Source organism: Alexandromys fortis, unplaced genomic scaffold, assembly GCF_014885135.2.
Source record: "Alexandromys fortis isolate MF-2015 unplaced genomic scaffold, M_Fortis_MF-2015_v1.1 scaffold_436, whole genome shotgun sequence".
NCBI lineage: Eukaryota > Metazoa > Chordata > Mammalia > Rodentia > Cricetidae > Alexandromys > Alexandromys fortis.
The window spans coordinates 34829-42748 of record NW_026068334.1 but is presented as its reverse complement, the minus strand read 5'-3'; positions in this window follow the sequence as shown (position 1 = coordinate 42748).

The following is a 7920-nucleotide window of genomic DNA, read 5'->3' as shown; positions in this document are numbered from 1 at the left end:
TTTTTTTTTTGCTGCTGTTGCTGAATCAGGAAATCTTTTTATGGCACGCCACCAACAAAGAGCAAAACTTTGCGTTAAACTCTGGTTTTTTTTTTTTCTGTTTTAAATTAAGCTCTCTCAGGTTTTTAAGTGGATTTAGCCCATCACGTCTGGGCACCACTCTGTAGCGTTAGGAACTGCGTCCCCAGCACCCAGCTGCCAGCATGGCTAGTTTATGCCCGAAATAATTACATGGAAACTGTATTCTTTTAAACACTGCCTGGCCCAGCTAGTTCCAGTTTCTTATTGGCTAGCTCTTACATATTAATCTAACCCATTTCTAATAATCTGTGTAGCCCACGAGCTGGTTTACCAGGAGAGATCTTAACCTGCGTCTGTCTGGAGTGGGAGAATCATGGCGACTCCTCGCATCCTGTTTCTCCCAGCATCCTGTTCTGTTTTCTCTGCCTACCTAAGGGTTGGCCTATCAAATGGGCCTAGGCAGTTTCTTTATTAGTAAGAAATCACTCCCCCATCAGATTTTGATAGGGATTGCATTGAATGTATAGCTTGCTCTTGGTAGGATTGCTGTTTTTACTGTTGATTTTACCTGTCCAAGAGCATGGGAGATCTTTCCATTTATTGGTATCTTCTTTAGTTTCTTTCTTCAAAGACTTAAAGTTATTGTCAAATAGGCTTTTCATTTCCATGGTTAGAGTTACCCCAAGATATTTTATGTTATTTGTGGCTATTGTAAAAGGTTATGTTTCTCTGATTTCCCTCTCAGCTTCTTTATTATTTATGTATAGGAAGAATACTGATTCTTTGAGTTGTTCTTGGTTCCTGCCACATCACTCTCCAAGACGTTTATCATAAAGGGTGTTGAATTTTGTCAAATGCTTTTCCAGCATCTAATGAAATGATCATATGCTTTTTTTTCTTTAAGTATATTTATATGATGGATTACATTGATAGATTTTTGTATGTAAACCAGCCCTGCATCTCTGAAATGAAGCCTACTTGATCATGGTGGATGATTTTTCAGATGTGTCTTGGATTTGATTTACCAGTATTTTATTGAGTATTTTTTTTTTGCATTCATGTCAATGAGTGAGATTGGTCTGCAATTCTCTTTATTGGTTAGGACTTTGTGTGGTTTTGATATCAGGGTAACCATAGTCTCATAAAAAGAGTTTGGCAATGTCCCTTCTGTTTCTATTATGTGGAACACTTTGAGGAGTATAGATATTAGCTCTTCTGGGATGATCTGGCTGAATTTTGCACTAAAACCATAAGGTCCTGAGCTTTTTTGATAGGGAGGTTCTTGATGACAGCTTCTATTTCCCTGTATTTAAGTTGATCTATTTAACTCAATCACATAGTCCTGATTTTTGGTATATGGTATCTATCTAAGAAATTTTCCACTTCATTTACATTTTGCAACTTTGTGGAGTACAGGTTTTTGTAGTATGGCCTAATGATTCTCCTAATTTTCATAGTGTTTCCTTTTATGTTCCTTTTTTCATTTTTGATTTGTTAATTTGGATGTTCTCTCTTTGCCTTTTGATTAGTTTGGATACGGGTTTGTCAATCTTGTTGATTTTCTGAAAGAAACAGCTCTTTGCTTCAATGATTCTTTGTGTTGTTGTCTTTGTTTCTATTTTGTTGATTTCAATCCTCAACTTCTACTTCTCCTAGGTGGGTCTGCTTCTTTTTATTCTAGAGCTTTCAGGTGCACTGTTAAGTTACTAATGTGAGCTTTCTCCATTTTCTTTATTTGGGCCCTTAGTGCTATGAACTTTCCTCTTAGTACTGCCTTCATATGGCCCCATAGGTTTCAATATGTTGTACCTACATTTTCAATGAATTCAAGGAAGTCTTTAATATCTTTCTTTGTTTCTCCTTGACACAGTCGTGGTTCAGTAGTTGAATGTTCAATTTCCATGACTTTCTAGGCTTTCTGAGAGTAGTATTGTTGTTAAATTCCAACTTTAATCCATGGTGATCTGATAAGGCACAGAAGGGTTACGCCAATTTTTTTTTTGTATCTGTGGAGATTTGCTTTGTTACCAAGTGTGTGCTCAAATTTAGAGTAGGTTCCATGAGTTACTGAGAAATATGTATATTCTTTTGTGCTTAGGTGGAATGTTCTACAGGTTCTGTAAAGTCCTTTAATTTATTATATATCCTAGTTCTCTTATTTCTATTAAGTTTCTGTTTAGTTGACTTGTCTATTGGAGAGAGTAGAGTGTTGAAGTCTCCTACTATTAGTTGTGTGATTTGATGTGTGATTTAAGTTTTAGTAATGTTTCTTTTACATATGTGGGTGCTCTTGTATTAGGTGCATAGGTGTTCAGGATTGTGACTGTATCTTGATGAATTATTCCTGTTATGAGTATAAAGTGTCTTCCATATCTTGTGGTTGATTTTAGTTTGAAATCAGTTTTAGTAGATATTCAGATAGCTACACCCACTTGTTTCTTCAGTCGATTTGATTTGAAAACATTTTTTCCAACCCTTTACTCTGTGATAGTGTCTGTCATTTAGGTTGAGGGTTTTTTCTTGTGTACAGCAGAAAGCTGGATCCTGTTTTGATATTCATCCTCTTAGCCTGTGTCTTTTTATATGTGAATTGAATCCATTGATATTAAGTAATATTAATAACCAGTGGTTATTAATTCCAGTTATTTTTTGGTAGTAGTGTATGTTTCCTTTCTTTGGGTTGTGCTGTTGGGTGGTTATCAGATGATCATGTTTTTGAGGGTGCAGTTAGATTCTTTTCATTGGAGTTTTCCTTTGAGTCCTTTCTGTAAGGCTGGGTTTGTGAATATGTATTGTTTATATCTGTTTTTGTCATGGACTATATTGTTTTCTCCATTGATGGTGAATGAAGGCTTTGCTGGGTATTGTAGTCTGGGCTTGCATCTATGATCTCTTAGTGTCTTCAGCACATCTATCCAGGACCTCCAAGCTTTCATAGTTTCCATTGAAAAGTTGGGTGTAATTCTGATAAGTTTACCCTTATATGTTACTTGACATTTTTCCTTTTCAGCTCTTAGTATTCTTTCTTTATTTTCTATGTTTTGTTTTTTTTTATCATATGGCAAGGGGATTTTTTTATCCAGTCTATTTGGCGTTCTATTAAGTTTCACGTACCTTCATAGGACTAGCCTTCTTTGATTGGGGAAGTTTTCTTCGATGATTTTGTTTAATATATTTTCTGTTCCATTGAGCTGTAGTTCTTCTCCCTCTTCTAACCCTAATATTTTTAGATTTAGTCCTTTCATATTGTCCCAGATTTCCTGGATGTTTTAAGAATTTGTTAGATTTAATGTTATCTTTGACTAATGAGTCTATTTCCTCGATAGTATCTTCAGCACCTGAGATTCTTCTATCTCTTGTATTCTGTTGGTTTTCCTTGTCTCTGTAGTTCCTGTTTGTTTACCCAGATTTTCCCTATCCAGAATTCCCTCAGTTTGTGTTTTCCTTATTACCTCTATTTCAGTCTTCCAGTTTTTAACTGTTTCCTTCACCTGTTTGTATGGTTTTTCTTGTTTTTCTTGGGTGTCTTTGAGGGATTTATTAATTTCTTCCAATTTTTTGTTCATCTTCTCATCCATTTCTTTTAAGGATTTTTTTTATTTCCTTGTTAAAAGTCTCCATTATTTTCATAAAGTTACATTTAAAGTAATTTTCATCTACATACTCCAGGTTAGGATGATTAAGTCTTCCCTGTTGTTTTACCACTAGATTCCGATGTTACCATGATGCTTTTTACGTTGTTGGAGGAATTCTTGCATTGGTACCTACCCATCTCTTCCTTCAAATGAGATCAGCAATGCCTTTGCATCTTGGTCCAGTCCTTGCTGTGGCTGTCTGAGTGTTTAGGAGTTTTTCTTGATCTTCTCTGTACTGTCAGTGTCTATCTCAGAAAGCTTCTGCTCTCTTGGTCTTGGTCTCTCTTGGTCTTCTCCCCTGGTTTGCTCTCTTGGTGTTCTCTCTTAATCTGCTCAGTGTTGTAGCAAGCTCTCCATCCCCTCAGTATTATAGCAAGCTCTCCGCTTTTCAGTGGGGTGTGATTAGTAGCTCAGGGGGTCCAGTGGATGGGTTTGGGTCTTGGGGGAGCCTAGCCACAGGAAACTCCCAGCTGGCTGGCTAGAAAAGCCAAGGGAGTTAGGGCTGGGGCCTGACATTTTGTCCCACTCGGGTGGTCCTAGAAAGTGGGGTGTCCTACCATGTGACTGATCACTCACCTCCACAGTTCCCTCCCTCAGTATTGGAGCAAGCTGTGTTTCAGAGTTCCACCCAGTTTTCAGGAAGATAGGCCAGGTTGGGTGCAGAGTGTGGCTAGTAGTTTGGATGGCTGCTGGATGGATTTGGGTTTGGGAGGAAGCCTGGCTGCAGGAAATTCCATGCTGGTTGACTAGACAAGCAAAGGGAGTTGTGGGACCCAATGGGGAAGTCCTAGAGGGTGGGGCTGTCCTACAGTGTGTCTATTCATTCACCCCTTCAGTCCTCTCACTAGGTGATATGTTCTTAAACTTCAAAGACTCTCAAAACTTGACCAGAAAAATCTTAAACCTGATAATAGTTTCTACAAAGAGAAAGATGTAAAGTAAACATACAACAGTCATTGGCCTTTCTGTGTAATAGTAACAAAGGTACTAAGAAAGAACTGGGTAAATTGGATTACTATGTCAAAATAAATAAAATACCTAGGAATCAGATTAAGTGAGGAGATTAAAGACCCTTACAATGAAATCAATCAGACATTGAAAACTGAAGATAATAGATAATAAAATTTACAGGGAGCTGCTATGGTACCAATGTGGTAGAAAAACACAATCCATATCAACATCTCATTGTCACATCATACAGAACTAGAAAAGCAATGCTAAAATACATTATCTCTCTAACACCAAATGAAACTGTGCTTTTCAGTACTCAGTCACGCGGTCACTTCAGTATCTATAGACCTGAATTGAATTGAAAAGGTGGAGCTTTGTGTGCATACCACTTTTTCCATTAGGGGAAAAAAAGGACATAATGATCTTAACATTGGCTCAGTTTGGGATCTTCTGCTCCATGAGAGGAAGGACCTGTGTGAGTCTGTGGTGAGATAGCACATCACGACTGGAGTGTGGGGAACAAAGCTAAGGATCTTGTGGACAGGAAAGAGGAGGAGAGCACAGGCACACAGTTCTCCCATTGAGCACAATGTTAGTGACATCAAAACTTCCAATGTTTTTCATACATGTTTTACCACCAAAATAATAGCCTGCAGACCAAGCTTTTCCCACAATAGCCTCTGGACACAGTCAAGTTGCAATGTACTGCTGTTCTTGAGAGGGAAACCCTGAGATTCACTCAGTCTTAAATTGTAATAATAACTGGATATCAGGATCTGAGAACTTTTTATGCATCAAGCCCCAAGAAACAGAGATTTATGACTTTCCCTCACATAGAATAAACTTTTATCTAAAAGAGCCCTTGAAATGCTTGTCACAGAAGAAGCTCACGACCCACTAACCTAGGGTTTGTAGTAAAAATTTTGATGCCGTGTAGACTTGATGGTGAGTATACAGAGAACCACAAAGCCCAGTGTCACCAGCCCCCAGAACCCTGTGTTTCACAGTGAAGACATTGACAAGACATCTGACACTCTCTCCAAATACCAGTCTGGAATGGGAAATCTGCATGTGATTGAGAGGAATCCAGGATGATGACCCAGAGCTGTTAGTTCCTGGTATGCATTCATGCCTTTGGCGATTCTCTTTTTATTTTATGATGGCATTCAGAAATTCATTCCTTGCCATTTCTTTCAGTTTCTGTGGAAAATGGATTCATATATATAACAATCTGTTCCTGTAGCTGTTTTTTTTCCACTGAAGATATCTTCTCAAATATATTTTCACTTAATAAATGGTATCTTGTAGAATTTAAAAATATGTGAATAAAAAATAAGAAAATAAATTTACCTCCACATCGAACTAAAAATATGTACCTGTTATCATTGTCTAGTGCATTTTTCACTAAAGTTATAGTGGCTGCAATGCATTTCTCTTACATTTGTTGTTGTAAGCCTAGGCTTTAACAGCTGAGTTATCTCTTTAGCCAAGCTATGCATTTCTCTATGAGTACATTAAGTAAAATGTCTTCCTGGGTTTTTTTTTTTTTCAGTTGATTCCTTATCCAAACTCACCTAGACATGATTTTACATTAAATGTTTAACTTAAATGAATCTAACATTAAATACATAAACATTCTTTTATCTTTGGGACACCATAATTTTAATAGTTCAAGTGGGTTCCTAACTTCAAATATTCATTTGCAGTAAGAATGGAACTAGTAAAATATAGAGAGCTGGGTGCTCCCTACTCTAAATATGTCTCAGGGGACTGACTCCTCAGACTGGAAGAAATCATGTGTACCCAGAATTGACTTTAGGTTGAATGATGGAGAGACATGCGTTATCCATGGTGATGCCCATTTATCTACAAGTTGAGGATTTCAGAGTCCATCTGTATGTTGTTCTTACTGCTGACTGCTTTTCTTGCTCCTAATGGTGCTTGGAATCAATGCCACCTAATGTTCCATCATCCCCTTCTAATATGAACCACAGCACAATCTCTTTCTCTATCTTGAAAAACCTGAATGCTTTTTCTTGTTGAGAAGAATCAAAATGTGAATTGCATTGTTGTTGTTAGTTATAGAAAATAACCTGAAGAGATGATGGTTCTGTGGTAAAGAGCCCATCCTGCTCTTTCAGAAGACATGTTCAGTTTCCAACATCCACATGGCAGCTTACTACCATCTGTAACTCTAGTTTGAGAGGGAACCCCATTCCCTTTTATGGTATTCAAAAACAAGAGGCACAAATATGTTATGCACACAAACTGACACAATGCTCATATACATTAAATAAAAATAAAGACATTTTTAAATAGTTTAATCCTGGTCTAGGCTTGGCAAACTTTGAAGAACAAGCACATCTCTGGCCAAGGCCCGTAGACTTGGGTTAGGAAGAATTTCACCCACAAACCTGCCCAGCAGGCTATCAGAAACCTTTATGGTGAATGAGTATAGGGTGAAAAAATTGGAGAAAGAGAAGCAGAACTGTTCATGTGTTAGGGAGAGAGGCAGATATGAAGAGGTGGGGGCAGTGAGCAAAGAACTGAGTTAAATGCTCTACAGCCACCCAGGGCCAGATGTCTGGATCTGGGCTGCTTCCAATAGCCATGATATGGTCCGTGATCCTGATGCAGCTGTGGAGGTCTGTGTTGATGTCTGTCACTCCCTTTACCACCGAGGGTCCTGACAGGCCAGAGTTTGGGTCACTACCTTGTGACAAAGTTGATGTCCAAAGGATGTGCTCCCACAGAGGCCATGCCAATCTGGGATACTTGTGCCAAAACTCAGGACTATGGTGATATTGGGCCAAGACTGCTGTCAGGAAACATGTCCATGCTGTGACTAGGCTCTGAGTTGATATCTATGACTCCCATTGCCACCAATGACCATGTAGAGATTTCAAGTCTGGGCCAAAGTGTAGGCGTCGTAATAACCAGGCTAGCTTAATATGAAACAGCAAATTTTAATGAGGTGATAGCTTACAACACCAGGGATCCAGCGGTGAGCAGGAGATACAAAAAAAGAGAGCGACGGGCTCATGTTCACCAGATTTATATCTAAACATTAGCTCGAGGCGAACATGCCCCCTAAGGGGTCTGAGCTATCCCTACATCTCCCCCTTTTGTCTAAATAAGACAGAACTAAACCAAATACAACTATATATAATAATAACAAATAATAAATATAACAAACAATATTGAGAACAAAAGTTTTGCTAAACATTCTATCTCAAGGAGTCTAAATAATGTAGAGAGTAACTACAATTATATAATCTTCAACTCCATCAAAGATCTGAGAAGGGAATAAATA